Raw genomic sequence first — 17461 nt, 5'->3', positions numbered from 1 at the left:
CTAAAAAGGAACTCATAAAACATTTTATATTTTGGATTGTAGGAGATGGTAAATTTATTGGTTCTTGGTGTTATAATTGGATTTCCACTCTAGGCTTTGCCAAGCCTAACCCTCTTGTCCGCCTGCTCATAATATCAAAGTTTCTTATTTTACTAATACTGACACAAGATCCTGGAATGTTTCTAGATTGAACACCCATTTTGACAATGCTTCTTTCCATAAGATTATTACTATTCCCTTAAGCCAGCTATGCACTCCTGATGGGAGAGCTTGAGAGCTTTCAAAGAATGTGAAAAGACGAGAGTACCTAAATATACCACAATCTTAAACTTCTCCACCTATAAGTCCTCTAACCGAAAGTGATTGTGCATGGACTGAGTCGAGATAATACAACGAATCGGTATTCACACTTTGTGTGATCGTCTATGGATACGAGATCGAGACAATAAAATAATCAAGTGTGACTACTTGATAATAGGTTCGGACTTAACCAAACTCTATAGGATCACTATCAAGTAATACGGAGTTAACATTTGTGTAATTTAATTTAAATTATAATAACAACAATTATAATTGCGGAAAATAAAAGTAAATGACACAGCAAGATTTTGTTAACGAGGAAACTGCAAATGCAGAAAAACCCCGGTACCTAGTCCAGAATTGAATACTCTCAGAACTAAGCCGCTATACAAAATCAAACCAACTTCGTATAGTTCAGACCAGGCAACTAAATCTATAATTCACCTAGTTTCTTCAGTATCCCTGCGCTTTCGACATTTGATAACTGAACGCACTGGAACAATTTCTTTGGATCTAATTCCAAACAGTAAAGGAACAACAAATCTGTTCGGTAACAACTCTATTTAATCTCAATGATATGAGTTTGACAAAGGCTCTTCTGTTTGATCCAATAAACTCCTTTGTCGGGTTTAGATCTATCTATCCAACAACTACCAAAGTAGCAGAGTTTAGATTTTGCAATCAAAAATAGGATCTCTCAAGATATTATATAGTGATGCCGATCTACGCAACTAATCAATCAAATCTATCAAGGATAAACCGATTATAGTTGGATCCTAGCCGATCAAGTTTTGTGCACACCAAAGATTATGAACCCAATAAGAAATCTTCTTTGTCTTCAAATCATCTTTAATCTTCAATAAACACTTGCACACCCCAACTTGAATATCTTGTGATCAATTACACACAGAACGAAGTCTCTTAACAATGGATAATCACAAGATCTACAAATAGTTCTAAAGATCTCGTCGACATTTCGATCTAGTTTGAGTTAATCTTATATCAGAAGAGAAGATTCTCAAGAATAAACAAATAAGGTGCAATCAAAGTTCAACAACCGTTAGTCAATCAAATCAAATTGAAAACTAATAATACTGCAATTATCTAGTTTCCCACCAACAGTACTCGTAGAGATTCTTGATCCCACAGAAGTCTTTAAACGAGTGGTCGTAAGAGATTTCGCCTAATTAGAGTACTTTCCTCTCCGAATAGACGGCTCCACCAGTAAAAACACAACAAGGTAGTTCTGATGGTCTTAGGATAGTTTGCACGAAATGAAGACTTGGGTATTTATAGACCAAGGAAGTTTGGACACCAAGGAATTTCCAAAACCGAAATATTCTTAAGATATGCAATAAATGTCCAAAATCGGTTTTCATAATTCCTGGAAATGCTCTGTCCAAAGTAATCGAAATCTCACTAGAAAATCTCCAATTAGTAAATGTACATTACCAATTTTTATTTTCCAGAGATATGCATTTTAATTGCTGGTAATTAAAAGCATATAAAATTAACAACCTTAATTAAAAGATTCTCAACTTATTTGGTCGGGGATCTCCTTGAGTTATTAAGGAATATCTTTGAACAATAAAAGATAAGAGTTACTGAACATGTGCAAAGTATGTCGACATCTTATTTATTTGTAAATCCTTTTTCATATTTACAATCTTGGAACCGATTATACCACACTTCCAAACAAGTTAGAACTGGTTCATCTGATTTCCAAGAATTATGTGATTGATCAAATATTAATACACTAATCATGGCTTTACGGTTCTAGCAAACACAAGGATCGGTTCTACCTTAATACGGTTACTGGGACCGGTTACATCAGTTACCAGGATCGGTTACGTCAATTACCAGGACCGGTTACCATATTCTCATGGTATTAATTGTGATCGGTTATACTAGTCACTAGGATCGGTTACACCAATTACCAGGACCGGTTATGCCAATTATAAGGATCGATTACAACTCTTTTGTGATCGGTCATACCAATTAATAGGATCGGTTACACCAATTACAAATATCGGTCGTACCATCTAAGGTGATTACTTAGGATCAGTTATACTAATAAAAATCATACCAATACATAAGTCAGGCATTGTGACTAGTTTTACCAAGATACATAACAAAGTTATGATTGGTTCTACTAACTCACACATATTGGTAATCCAAAGATATGCAGTGAATAACAATACCAATAAGCCTAGCGATTTCCCTTTCGATTCATAAAACAAGTTAATGAATGTACTTCCTTTAAAAGAATGTAAACATTGTTTCCTAGGATGAAATCTTCACCTTCACCCATACACATAATCACAATAGCATTCATACGATTATGTCGATGTCTTATATATGAAGTTCAAAAGATAAGCCTTATACATCGTATTCTAATTCCTTAATACTATGTCTACTAGAGTATAATCATTCACAGCTTCGCAGTTATGTTTTCAATATAGCACGACCTAAAAGATATGGGAATGAAACATTTCAAGTCAAAATATTACTAACCTCAAGAGGAAGGATGATATCGTCGATGTAGCTTGTTACTTCTTCACATTCTTCAAGTCTTTGAGTAATACTTGTATGTCTCATTATCCTAATCTTTCTAGCCTAACCTATACAAAGTTGTCTCTAGTATATAATCAAGCGACTCTTTAATTGAGTTTTGATTCACTAAAATATGACAACCAAACTTGACATACCAACGCTTGGTGTGTTCAACCGAGCTATGCTCTAACAGAATGGAAAATTTAGCTCTGAATATGCCTACTTGGGTCTCAGAGGTCTTAGACCTTCCCTAACAAACACTCTTTGAAAGTTCATTTGGAAACTAAAAGTACCTTACTGTATCCAGCTTTTTATCTAGAAATTATTAGAGCACTGCTCAGTCGAACTCGCAAGCGTTGCTATCTCAAGCTTGTTTGTCAAGTTTAAGTTTCAAAACTATAAGTCTTGATTTCTAGACTACTTATAGCTATGTCTCAGATTAGGATAGAATGTGTAGTTGATTTTTAGACTTCACGGCGTTCATCGATTGAAGACGAAGATCTACTAAGGGGAGCTTGGAGGAACTTCATCAACAAAAGGTATGTGGAGACTTGAACTCATCTATCACTCAGAAGTTTATTTTATTCTATCTCCTATTGAGACTAAGTCGTATAGCTGTATAGACTTTACATTTTACGCATCTGAACTTTCGAGCTGAGTTTAACTCGCTTATATCTTTCTCGAAATATGTGTTGGAAAGATTTTTGATTTAACTATGTTCATCATTAATCTTGACGAGTTTAGTTGGAAACAATTTATTTGTTGGAAACTAAACAATTTATATGTTTAGTCAAAAGATGATCATGTGAAAATCTCCTTGTAACATCTTACATGATTTGTGTGAGAAAGTCATTTGATGTAAACTCGGAATGTTTCGTATTTATCACTTGAAAATTACTTGTAAGTTAATAATTTGTGTCAGATAATTATTATCGTCTTCTAAGGATGTTTCAATGATTGAAATGGGAGTTTAGAACAACTAATCATTGTTTGGAATAACAAAGTTAGCATACCCGTATGCAAACCGTTGTAAGAATGATTCAGGTCAGGGAACCAAGTATGCATACCCGTACGCGAACGGTTTTAACTGTTAAAGTCCGGGAACCAAGTTTGGGTACCCGTTTGCAAATTGTTTCACCTGATTTTGGTGTGGAACGACAGTATGCGTACCCGTTTTCGAACTGTCGGAAAAGATCAAAATCTGGAACTCTAGTTTGTGTACCCGTTTGCAAACTAAGTTGGTTTAAGTTCTAAAATCGGTTAAGTATGATTTCATACTCATAAACATATACATTTATAAATTAAGGAATGCAATCTTTGCAATCCGTGGCTAAAGTGTTCATGAACTGATTCTTTTGAATCAATCCGATTTTGCTTCAATTGTGTCTTGTATACTTCTATGAGAATATAAACAATTGAACAACTCTATGAGTATCACAATTAGATGCATTTAATCTATAATTGCTAAGATGAATGTGGTTAATACAAAAGTGTTCATATGGCTAACTTCGGTTAACTGTTATTGAGCCAACTCAATATACACGTTTAGGTACGGTTACCCATATCTAAATGAAGGTATATTTCATTTGTATGTAACAAGCTAAGACCATCTAACGGTTGAGAGATATTGCTTTGATTTTAAGCAAACTTAGCTTGAATCTTAAATCAAGTTTTCATCTAATGGTGAATATTGATTGCTTTGTTTCAAAGCTATCAAACCCTGATTTGAAGACTATATAAGGGAGAACTCTAGCAACTGGAAAAACCTAATCCCCATACCTCATGTGTGATACTAGTTGCGAATAGAGTCGATTCTCCTTTAACCCAGGCTTTTCCTAAAACCATTATAGGTTAACGACTTGAAGACTTCATTGGGATTCTGAAGCCAGACCCAACTATTTTCTCTATAGTTGCGTGTTTTGATCTTGCTTTTTCTATCGTATTGAGTACTATCTTATCTAAGATTTGTTCGAGACTTATCTCCGATAGGTAAGATATAAAAAGTAATCATTAAGCTCTTCGTCTCATTCTTTGTGATTCCATAATAACTTTTTTTACTACCATATAGTTAAGTTATTGTGAGGTGATTGATATTTCTAGGTTGTTCTTCGGGAATATAAGACCAGATTATCAATTGGTTCCTGTTCACCTTGATTTATCAAAAGACGGAACAAAAAATTCATATGTATTTCTTTGTGAGACAGATTTATCTATCAGAATAGACTTTTCTGTGGGAGACAAATTTGTTTATCAAGTCTTCGACTTTGGATCGTAGCAACTCTTAGTTGTGGATGAGATCATCTAAGGGAATCAAGTGCGTAGGGTCCTTCTGGGATTCAGAGGCGTAAGGAACGCGATTGTACCTTAATCAATGTGAGATTGGTTAGGGCTCAACTACATTCCAATCTGAAGTTAACTTGTAGTAGGGTAAAATATGTAGCGGCTTAATACAGTGTGGTGTTCAAATCTGGATTAGGTTCCGGTATTTTTCTGCATTTGCGGTTTCCTCGTTAACAAAACTTCCGATGTCTTTGTTATTTCTTTTCCGCATTATATTTTTATATAATTGAAATATCATAGGTTGTGCGTAGTTCAATCAATTGGTAAATACGACCTTTGGTTGTTGATTGAAATTGATTGACTATTGAACATTGGTTTTTGATACCATTCAAGTTATTTTTATATCAATCAGGCTCACAGATTTCTATCTGTTTAATTGCAGATTGTGATGAGAAATTGAGATATAAATCTTGGATATATTTCCTTGATTGAGTCTGACTATCTAGTTGATTCTATTGGAATTATATTAGAGTTAGTCCAAACAGATTCCCGGACGAAATATTGGGTGTGGTTGTTAGACTCCCGCTTTTTCAGAAATGCTCTGCCAACTAGAACTGTTCTTCAAACTAGATGACACCATCATTTGTTGTAGATTCCTTGCTTGTAATGAGACTGTTGTTAGAGCACTGCTCGGTCGAACTTGCAAGCTTTTTTATCTCAAGCTTGTTTGTCAAGTTTAGTTGTCAAAACTATAAGTCTTGATTTCAAGTCTACTTATAGCTATGTCTCGGATTAGGATAGAATGTGTAGTTGAGCTTTAGACTTCACGACGTTCATCGATTGAAGATGAAGAACTACTAAGGGGAGCTTGTGGAACTTCATAAACAAAAGGTATGTGGAGACTTGAACTCATCTGTCACTTAGAAGTCTATTTCTATTCTATCTCCTATTGAGACAAAAGTCGTATAACTATATAGACTTTACATTATACACATTTGATATTTAGAGCCGAGTTTGACTCGCTTACATATTTCTCGAAATATGTGTTGGTAAGCTTTCGTTTTAGCTAAGTTCATATTTTATTCTTGACGAAAGTCAAAAGATGATCATGTGAAAATCGTCTGGAAACATCTTACATGATTTGTGTGAGACAGTCATTTGATGTAGACTCAGAATGTTTCATATTGATCATTCGATGACTTGAAAATTTCTTTAAAGCTAATATTTTGTGTGAGACATCTATTCTCGTCTTCCAAGAATGTTTCAATGATTGAAGTGGGAGTTTAAAACAATTAACCTTTGATTGGATATAGCACAATATGCATACTTGTATGCTAATTGTTGCAAGTGTATTCCAAGTCCGTGAATTTAGTATGCATACCCGTATGCTTACTGATTCAACATTTGAAGTCCGGGAACTATAATATGCATACCCGTATGCGTACTTATTCAACTGAGTTCGGTTATGAACGACAATATGCATACCCGTTTGCATACTTGCGGACAAGACCAAGTCCGAGAACTTAGGTATGCGTACCCATTAGCATACCTGAGTGGGTTAAGTTCTAAAATCGGTTATGTATGTTTACACGCTCATGAACAAATACTGCAATCATTGCAAACCCTGGCTATAATGTTCATGAATTGATTCGAGTGAATCAAAACCGATTTTGCTTAATTGTGTCTTGTATACTTCTATGAGAATATAAACAATTGATCAACTCTATAACTAGTTTCATTTGAGTCATTTGAACTAGTTGTGATAAAGATGAACAAGGTTGATATGAAAGTGTTCATATGGCTAACTTCGGTTAACTATTGTTGAGCCAATCAAGTGTAAACGTTTAGGTACGGTTACTCATATCTAAATGAAGGCACATTTCATTTGTGCATAACAAGCTAAGTCAATATAACGGTTGAAAAATATTAGCTTGACTCTAATCAGGTTTTCATCTAACAGTGAATATTGAATGCTTTGTTACCAAGGTAACATTGATTGTAAACCCTGATTTGAAGACTATATAAGGGAGAACTCTAGCAACTGGGAAACCTAATCCCCACACCTCTTGTGTGATACTAGTTGCGACTAGAGTCGATTCTCCTATAACCTAGGTTTTTCCTAAAACCATTATAGGTTAACGACTTAAAGACTTCATTGGGATTCTGAAGCCAGACCCAACTATTTTCTCTGTAGTTGCGTGTTCTGATCTTACTTTGTTCTATCGTATTGAGTACCATCTTCTCTAAGATTTGCTCGATATTTAATCTCCGATAGGTAAGATAAAAAGTAGTCACAAAGCTCTTCGTCTCATTCTTTGTGATTTCACAATATCTTGTTTCACTACCATACGATTAAGATTATTGTGAGGTGATTGATATTACCAGGCTCTTCTTCGGGAATATAAGTCCGGTGTATCAATTGGTTCCTATTCACCTTGATTTATTCAAACACGGAACAAAAACTCGTAGGTATTTCTGGGGGAAACAGATTTATCTATTCAATAGACTTTTCTGTGTGAGATGTATTTGTTTATCAAGTCTTCGACTTTGGTTCGTAGCAACTCTTAGTTGTGGGTGAGATCAGCTAAGAGAATCAAGTGCGTAGAGTCCCGCTGGGATTCAGAGGCATAAGGAACGCGACTGTACCTTAATCAGTGGGAGATTTCTTAGAGCTCAACTAAATTCCAGTCTGAAGTTAACTTGTAGTAGGGTAGAGTCTATAGCAGCTTAATACAGTGTGGTGCTCAAATTTGGACTAGGTCCCGGGGTTTTTCTGCATTTGCGGTTTCCTCGTTAACAAAATTTCTTGTGTCTGTGTTATTTCTTTCCGCATTATGTTTTTATATAATTGAAATATCACAGGTTGTGTATAGTTCAATTAATTGGTGAATCCAACCTTTGGTTGTTGATTGAAATTGATTGACGCTTGAATATTGGTCTTTGGTAACATCCAAGTTATTTATCTTATTAATCCGGCTCACAGATTTCCATCTGTTCGATTGCAGATTGATTTGAGAAGTTGAGATATAACTCTTGGATATATTTTCCTTGATTGAGTATGATTGTCTAATTGATTCTCTTGGAATTATATTGGAGTTAGTCCATACAGATTGTCGAAACGAAATATTGTGTGTGGTTGTTATACCCCCTCTTTTTTAACTGTTATACATGCCTTGGTCCTTTGTCCCTTTTATTTCTCTGTTTGGTCTGCTATCTCTCTTGGTTTGCCTATTCTGAACTTTGCCTACTCTACTTTGCTTGATTGGTTTGATCATTGGCTTATTAATATTCTTACCTCCTTCTCTAAGGAGTCTTTTTTTTTCTTTTTTTTTGATGTTGTCATGTAGTCTATCTGGATTAGTAGAAACAACTTGATTTTCTGTAAAAAAAGGAGAACCCTAGTGCAGTTTCTGCCAGAGCTAGGTTCATGGTCACCTTCAAAAGCCCTATTATTTCTCCTACCCCTTACCCCAATATCATTGATGGTACGCCTTGGATACCTTTTCCTCAAGGTTGGTTAAAAGAAATACTGATGGTGTCTTGATCCTGTCTCGATGGATAATGGTGCAGGATATATAATCAGGGATGCTATTGGGAAATTTTCTTTTTGTGGTGCCATCTCTTCTGAAGTCTACTTTTTTTTTTTACTCAAAAAGGGCAATAGATTAAAAAGACAGTAGCACCAATAAGAAGATGATGCACTGTAAAATAATACAAAGCTCAATTATAGTAGAGCAGTGTTACATAGGACCAAGTACAACTTGCCAATTACTCAGGACTTGGTTGATCGGAAAATTATCAAAAATATTATGGTTCACAAACCAATTGTAAATGAGAGTTTTGACACTGTCAATTATCTCATCCATGGTTTTGTATTTCCCTTCGAACACTCTATTGTTCCTCTCAATCCAGATGTCCACCAAATAGCAAATGGGATCAAATCCCAAAATCTTCTTCTTCTAGACAAATTTCTTCCTTTTTTCCTGTTCCATTCCCATAGAGTTTGTCTAATTGAATTCTGAAAAACCTATTGCAACCTGTAGACTTCCATGAAGTATAATCATACATTCCTTGTAATCTGGCAATGCAGGAAGATATGATTATTCGACTCAGCATCTTTTTTGCGTTGAAGGCAACCATTCACCACAATCCTCCACTTCATCTTGTCCACAATCCTCCTCTTCTGAAGTCTACTCTCTGGAAGAATCAAATGATAAGTGCATAATTCATATGATTTTAGTGTCCATTCCATACTTGTTTTAGTTATTATTCTTGCATGTATTCGTATTATTGCTATTTTTTTCTCTTATTTGCTTCCAATAGGTGAATCATCCACAAAGGAGCTACAAAGTGCTGAAAAGATCTAAGAAGAGAAGTACTCCAAGTATCCAAGTGCCAAAGTCCAAGAGAAGTGGAAGAAGTGCGACGAAAAGGAGCAAAACGCTCGTAATCAAGACACAAGACAAAGACCGATCTTAACTCATTCAAATTAAGTATTTCACATCACCATCTTCAATATAATTGAAATATAAAAAGAATGAGGTCATTCCGAGTTCGGATGAAGAAGTTGTGGCCAAAAAAGTTTCCATTGAATACCGAAGACAGTGAAGTCCGCGAACTGGGTTTGCGGACGGGGTTCGCAGACTTATCTCCGAAAATATCTGCTGAAATTTGAAGTTTTCGGACTGGGTTCGCGCACTTAGCAAATGAGAAACGTGTATTTACACCTTGGAAGGCCTAAGGGCACGTTTGGAGTCGTTAGTTCGTGTTTTCGGATCGGGTTCTTAAACCTAACTAAATGCTTGGAGACCAAGCAATATAAACCTATAAAAAGGTATTAGGTTATGTAAAAGAGGGATCGTCTCATATTACAAGTTCTACGTCAAAAACCTATGGTTTACCCCTTTAGGGGGAAACCACCATGATTCTTCTTCTTTGTAATATGAGTAGCTAAATCCTTTGTTGATTAAGGATGAATTCAATGTTCTAAGCGTAAAGCTTTACTAATAATACAAACCTATTGAGAGTTTTTATCATCATCGTTTGTCTTTACTATATCTAGGGTTTATGAGTGATTATTAGATTGGTTTGGGTGCGCAACCAGATTAGTCTATTGATTGTTCTATTGCTAGTGGAGGTTATGAGATAAGTAATCGTCGATTGACTCTCTACACAAGTAGAAATCGCGAGACCTTACATAGGGGATTTTGTGGAGCAATCGTGTGTGAAGACAACACCAGCAAGTAAACCTTGAGCTAAGAGTTTAACTACTGGGATCAACCTAATTCACAAAGCTTAAAGAGTTCGATTGGTTTATACCTTGAGTGAGTTACTACTTGGTGGTTCGGTTGAATAAAATCTGATATTGGAGAGCTTCCGTATCCGTGGTACAAGGAGTTTTGGGGATAACACTGAGCTAGCTGTTATTCCATGGTTGGTGATGAATGGTTCTTACGAACAATAGATAAGTATATTAATCCAGTTATCACGTGGTAACAACGAAGGATTCCTTGATAATCTCTTTATTCTTTATTGTCTTTCTATTATCTTAAAACCAAAACCCCCTTTGTTATTTATTTTATCTTGCTATTTCAAATAACCTATCAATTACACAGCTTTCTGTGGGAACGATCTCTTACCACCGCTATATTACCAGTTAATTAGTGGGAAAGATCTTGATTAATTTGTTGTGGTTACGACGCCCATCAAATTTTGGCGCCGCTGCCGGGGAGCAGTCGCTAATTGATTTTTTATTTTTTTAGCTTGTTTTTGTTTTTGTTTAGCTTACGGAAATAACATGTACGGAGCACAAGATCAATCACACAACAATGGTAATCAATATGGTTTTCAATCTCATTCATATGACAACTACCAACCATCCTATGAGTATAATCAGAACCAATCTTTTGGCTATGATCAATATCCCACGGAACCTTACGGATATTCTCATACATGTCAACAACCTTATGACGGGCATGTAAGTGAACAATCACAAGGATGGGAGGATAGTTATGCTTCTAATCCTATTTCTTCAAGTGTTGCAGAACAAATGTGTATCGTGATGGAAGATCTTCATGTGCAAATAGAAAATTATTATGAAGGATTAGAGCAACGTCAACAAAGTATTGAGCAACGTCTACAAAGTATTGATCAACGTCAACAAATCGTTGATCAATCACTCCAAGAACTTCAAGAGGGCATTAACAACTTAGAAAGAGATGTGAATCGCATCAAGGAAGAAATGGAAAAAGATGAGCCGCCCTTGGAGAATCGCCATAACAGTGATGAAGTTATACCAACTCCGGATCGTAATTATGATCATTCGTATATTCAAAATGAGGAGCCTTGGTATGACCGAACCATTGTTATGAACGGTGTGACGTACTCGAATGCATATCAACGTTGCAATGAACATCCATATTACAATGTGTTTAGGCCGGTTGATTTGCAAGAAGTAGACCCAATCATTCCCTCGACTGAGACTCATGCAGAATACCCAAAAATTTATACCGAGGTAGAGTTTATGAGAGCGGAATTTGATTCGGACGATGTGAGTGATGAAGAGATTGAGATTGAGAATGCAACCAAATTGATTGAAGTCGTGGAAGACCCAATTGAGCTAGATAGCAATAGTTCAATAGAGGACCACGATATACTTGAGGTAAATAATTCAATGGAGATAATTAATGAGGATCCAAAACAAGGTTTGTCTAATCCTTTACATAATTCTATATCTATTGATCTTTTTCCTCCAATTGAAGTAGATTCTAAAAGAGTTGTTAACCCAACTTTTAAGAAAATACCTCACTTAGGATTGGAGTTGTGTGCTTCCAAAGTTTTAACGGATTATTTTGCTTCTAAGTATCCACCACTTGATGTGTTTGATTCGAGTATTGTTCAGATTCACCAAACTGAGGTACCTTTTGAAGTTCCCGAATTCTATGTTCTCTATCCACTTCTGAGTGTAGAAGGGACTAAGTGTGGGGGCAACTTCAATAAAGTGATAGATTCAATATTTATATTTTGTGATAACATTTTAGTGAAGCTATTATTTGAATTGCAGATTGTTATTTGGACGGATTACCAAATTTTCAGATTGTTGGTGTACGGACGATAACAATAACGTCGAGCTTTGACGACGTTAAACCAAGCGCTTCGTGGGAGGAAACCCATCGGTTTTGTATCTCTATCCCTTTTGTTTTTAGTTTTATTAGTTTTTCATATCATATCTTGCATTCCCATCTTAGATTTTACAAAGTCCAATATCTATAATGAAAGTTTTGACGAATTCTCGTCAGAAAATTCTGACTACGCACTTGTCACAAAAATAGCTCTCGAGACTTCATACGGAGTCCGATTTGAGTGGTTGATCCCAAATTTTAAAGAGGAAAAACATACCTTCTTTTTCCAAAAAGAAAATTTGAATTTGGAGTCTTTTAAGTTGGAGCGATAGGCCTGGACATTTGAGTTTCGGAATTTTTCCAGAACTTTTTCAGATTGCATGTCAGTCAGTCCGGAGGCCATAAAATTCAGAACGTTTATCGAAACACTGTGCGCTTTTGACACCTTATAGAAAAGAATTAGGAGAACAACTTTCTTTTAGGATGTTTTTCCTAGTTCCCTAGAAATTTGTACAGTTTTTGAGTTCTTCAGTGCTGTTACGTCAGAAGTTAGAATTTTCGGTTTTGAACATTGAGGACAATGTTGAGTTTAAGTGTGGGGGAGTAGTTAAGCATGTTTGGCTTGCATAAAAAAATAATAAAAAAAGAATCTTACTCTTTGATTTTTTGCAAACTCGACTTCATCTTTTAGAGTTAATTATGAGCTATTTAGGATGACACTCGAAACCTTTTAAGGTTGAAACAGTTCTTATGGCTATAGCTTGATTCCCACTTAATTGTTATACAATCCTTAAATATTTACGTTCATAATTGAATGCGAAACTAAGCTATGGTAGTCGTTTGAAAGAGTCATCCTTGCAATTAATCATTACTGAATCACTTTCTTTTTATCTTTGCAGTTTTATGTTTCTCTAAAGTGATTTGGTGGGATCCTGATACTGCCGTGGATGTTGTAGCAAGGTAATCATTGGTTGAGTTTATATAATATCCCCATAAGACAATTGTCTTAGACTCGTAAAGAGTAAAGAGTGAGCCGGAAAAAAAATTGAGAAAAAAAGAAAAATAAAATAAAAGAAAACTACATATAAATAAGGCTCCTCTTCATTTATTGACACTAATAAATGATAGGTCCGGAATTTCAGACTAATCATAGTCGATGAAAACAAAAACCATATCATCATTATATAGCAAGTCAAAGAGACTATTGATGAGGTTCTTGACACTTTGATAGCAGTATGTGTGAAACGTTGTCCCTGTCTCCGTCACCTAAGCAAGCGTGGAATGCAGGATCCAAGGCAACTATCATGTACTTGCTGAAAAGGAACATGCGCTTAGAGTATCTAATCATGTGGTCGAGTTAAATGGGTGCTTCTCTCAACTAGTGCGCTATAAATATATATCCTTTGACGACATTCACACAAGTATTTTGGGTAACATCTTTCACTTTAGTCAACATTTGCACACTTCACTTTTCTATTTCCATTTTCTTATCTATCCATGTGATTTCAGTATGCCAGTGTTGTGGCAAACGTTGCAACAAGTACTATGACTATCTTAATAGAGTTTTGCAATCAGGTTGAATGTCATACGTAAGTAATTGCTTGTGTGTGCGGATTGGAATGTATGTGGGATGTTTGCAGCTAAAGAACATATGTATGCTGATTATCTTATTAGCTACTATTTTGTGTCTATCCTTAGCGGTTCTTCTAAGGAGAAAAATTGGAGTAGGTTTTGTGCGTATACCTCTTGTAAGCCCTCACGAGACTATAACTCGTCCACTAGGGACACCTAGGGGTTTAAAGGCATGTTATTCATGCTAAGAGTAACCGTATCCTCAACGAGATGGAGTTGTTGTATTTAGGATTAGTTTTATTTAGTTTTCTCGAGGACTAGCAAAAGCTAAGTGTGTGTGAATTTGATAAGTGCATAATTCATATGATTTTAGTGTCCATTCCATACTTGTTTTAGCTATTATTCTTGTATGTATTCGTATTATTACTATTGTTTTCTATTATTTGCTTCAAATAGGTGAATCATCCACAAAGGAGCATCCACAAAGGAGATACAAATTTCTGAAAAGATCTAAGAAGAGAAGTATTCCAAGTATCCAAGTGCCAAAGTCCAATAGAAGTGGAAGAAGTGCGACGAAAAGGAGCAAAACACTCATAATCAAGACACATGCAAAATACCGATCTTAACTCATTCAAGTTAAGGATTTCTCATCACTATCTTGAATATAATTTAAATATAAAAAGAATGCAAAAAGAATGATGTCATTCCGAGTTCGGATGAAGAAGTTGTGGCCAAAACAGTTTCCATTGAATACCGAAGACAGTGAAGTCCGCGAACTGGGTTTGCGGACGGGGTTCGCAGACTTATCTCCGAAAATATCTGCTGAAATTTGAAGTTTTCGGACTGGGTTCGCGCACTTAGAAAATGAGAAACGTGTATTTACACCTTGGAAGGCCTAAGGGCACGTTTGGAGTCGTTAGTTCGTGTTTTCGGGTCGGGTTCTTAAACCTAACTAAATACTTGGAGACCAAGTAATGTAAACCTATAAAAAGGTATTATGTTATGTAAAAGAGGGATCGTCTCATATTACAAGCTCTACGTCAAAAACCTAGGGTTTACCCCTTTAGGGGGAAACCACCATGATTCTTCTTCTTTGTAATATGAGTAGCTAAATCCGTTGTTGATTAAGGATGAATTCAATGTTCTAAGCGTAAAGCTTTATTAATAATACAAACCTATTGAGAGTTTTATCATCATCGTTTGTCTTTACTATATCTAGGGTTTATGAGTGATTATTAGATTGGTTTGGATGCGCAACCAGATTAGTCTATTGATTGTTTTATTGCTAGTGGAGGTTATGAGATAAGTAATCGTCGATTGACTCTCTACACAAGTAGAAATCGTGAGACCTTACAGAGGGATTCTGTGGAGCAATCGTGTGTGAAGACAACACCAGCAAGTAAACCTTGAGCTAAGAGTTTAACTACTGGGATCAATCTAATTCACAAAGCTTAAAGCGTTCGATTGGATTACACCTTGAGTGAGCTACTACTTGGTGGTTCGGTTGAATAAAATCTGATATTGGAGAGCTTCCGTATCCGTGGTACAAGGAGTTTTGGGGATAACACTGAGCTAGCTGTTATTCCACGGTTGGTGATGAATGGTTCTTACGAACAATAGATAAGTATATTAATCCAGTTATCGCTTGGTAACGGCGAAGGATTCCTTGATCATCTCTTTCTTCTTTATTGTCTTTCTATTATCTTAAAACCAAAACCCCCTTTGTTATTTACTTTATCTTGCTATTTCAAATAACCTATCAATTACACAGCTCTCTGTGGGAACGATTTCTTACTACCGCTATATTACCAGTTAATTAGTGGGAAATATCTTGATTAATTGTTTGTGGTTACGAAGCCCATCAGCAAAAACGAAAGTCACTTGGGCTGTTTTGAAGAAAGCAGTAGGGTAGCAAATCACTTATTTCATCGTGGAATACAAAAGCTCTGATTAGCAATTTTTCAAGGTAATTTCGATGGCAATCGATGGACAAATGCCCTCTTTAAGGACATTTCTTTCTTCAGTTCTTGTCTAATTCCCCGTATTTTTACTTTTCAACCAAGTAGCCATAACAATGTAGCTCATAGTTCGGCAGCTTGGGCCAAAGACAACTCTGAAACTTGTTTCTTGTCTTGACCTCCTGGTTGGTTGTTGCCAACTGTTGAGGCAGATCTCTAGTCTTTTTTTTGGGTGTTGATTATTTAACAAAAAAAAATATCTAACTTTTTTCTTAGGAAAATATCCCATGTGTATTCTTAAATATTGGAAATTAAGAAAATTCATTTCAAATTCAAACCAATTCTAATGTCCCAGTCTCACAAATGTCATCTAATAAGTGATTAATAATCTTTCTATTTTATTTTCTGAATTATCTCACTAACAAAAAGTTTATAAGCCTAACCAATAATTGGTCATCTAGCCATCGTTCAGAAGTTATGGTTGAAGAAAGATTTTGAAAAATCGACATCCCATGTGAATTTAAACATCTATCCTTACACGCGTTCCATTGGAAAAACTCTAATCGACTAACTTGAACTAAAATTTGCTTAGATATCCCAAGCTTACCGACCCAAAATTTGTCTCATATTGACAACGAAACCTGAAATTTAAAAATGGTCAATGGGGACACAAAATCCATCGCAAGAACATAATTTTTTTGTCTTGCGATTCAAAGATCTACTATGCTAAGCAAAAATGTGCCGCTCAAGTTCAACGACACTAAAAATCTGTTTCATGGCCCAAGATCCTTGCGAGATTTGATATGTTTTCCAACCATCAGAGGCCCCTAAGCTACCACACTACTTGAACCATTCTCACCCTATAGTTATATCTCCTATGGTCCATTCTCAAATACTATTTTCCTTTTCTCGTAACAATATGCATGCATCACCGACACTAAAATTGATCAACCACAGTTTATTGAGGGTGTAAATAAGAGAAGAGGTTCTCCTGTTAACCTTGCTGATCATAAACTCTAATAACACCCATAATTTTGAGGCTGTATGTGCATATTAATTTGAAATACAACCCCATAAACCCCATGACACACATGGCTCATGTTTAACACCTCAAATACGAATTTAGGCCACTGCTGCAACTAGGTTCGATGATGGGGAATTCAATAAACCATTAATTATAGATTAAGTACCATAATTTCGTACAGAAGTGTATGTACATGAAACTTCGATCGGAGGGCTGGGATTAGTGATGATGAAGTGAAAAATAAAAAACCATGAATAGTGGAAAGATGTAAGTTATGTATAGTAAAAGCACGACCAAGCTCTCGTATTCAGGAAACAGATAGTAATATGTACTAAAACGATAAATTATGAGATTGATGTGGTGGTGGTGCAACAGACCAGAGACTGACCACGAGAGGAGAAACTGGACCACTGAGGAGTTCAGACACACCACTCGTAGAACTAAAAAGATAGTAAAGAGCCTAGTGGTGGTGGTGGGAGAGATTAAATTAGTACAGATTTACATGTAGATATGTACATCCAGCAGGTCCCATGATTCACGTTTGGTGCTCCTCTTTATTACTTTCTCTCCCCATCAGTAGTACGTAGTAATGAGCCCCCCTCATTGAACACAGATCCGTAATATCTTTCTTGTACTACTACTTGTTGGCAAAT

This window comes from Papaver somniferum, chromosome 1, assembly GCF_003573695.1.
Source record: "Papaver somniferum cultivar HN1 chromosome 1, ASM357369v1, whole genome shotgun sequence".
NCBI classification, from domain to species: Eukaryota; Viridiplantae; Streptophyta; class Magnoliopsida; order Ranunculales; family Papaveraceae; genus Papaver; species Papaver somniferum.
This window is presented reverse-complemented; position numbering follows the sequence as displayed.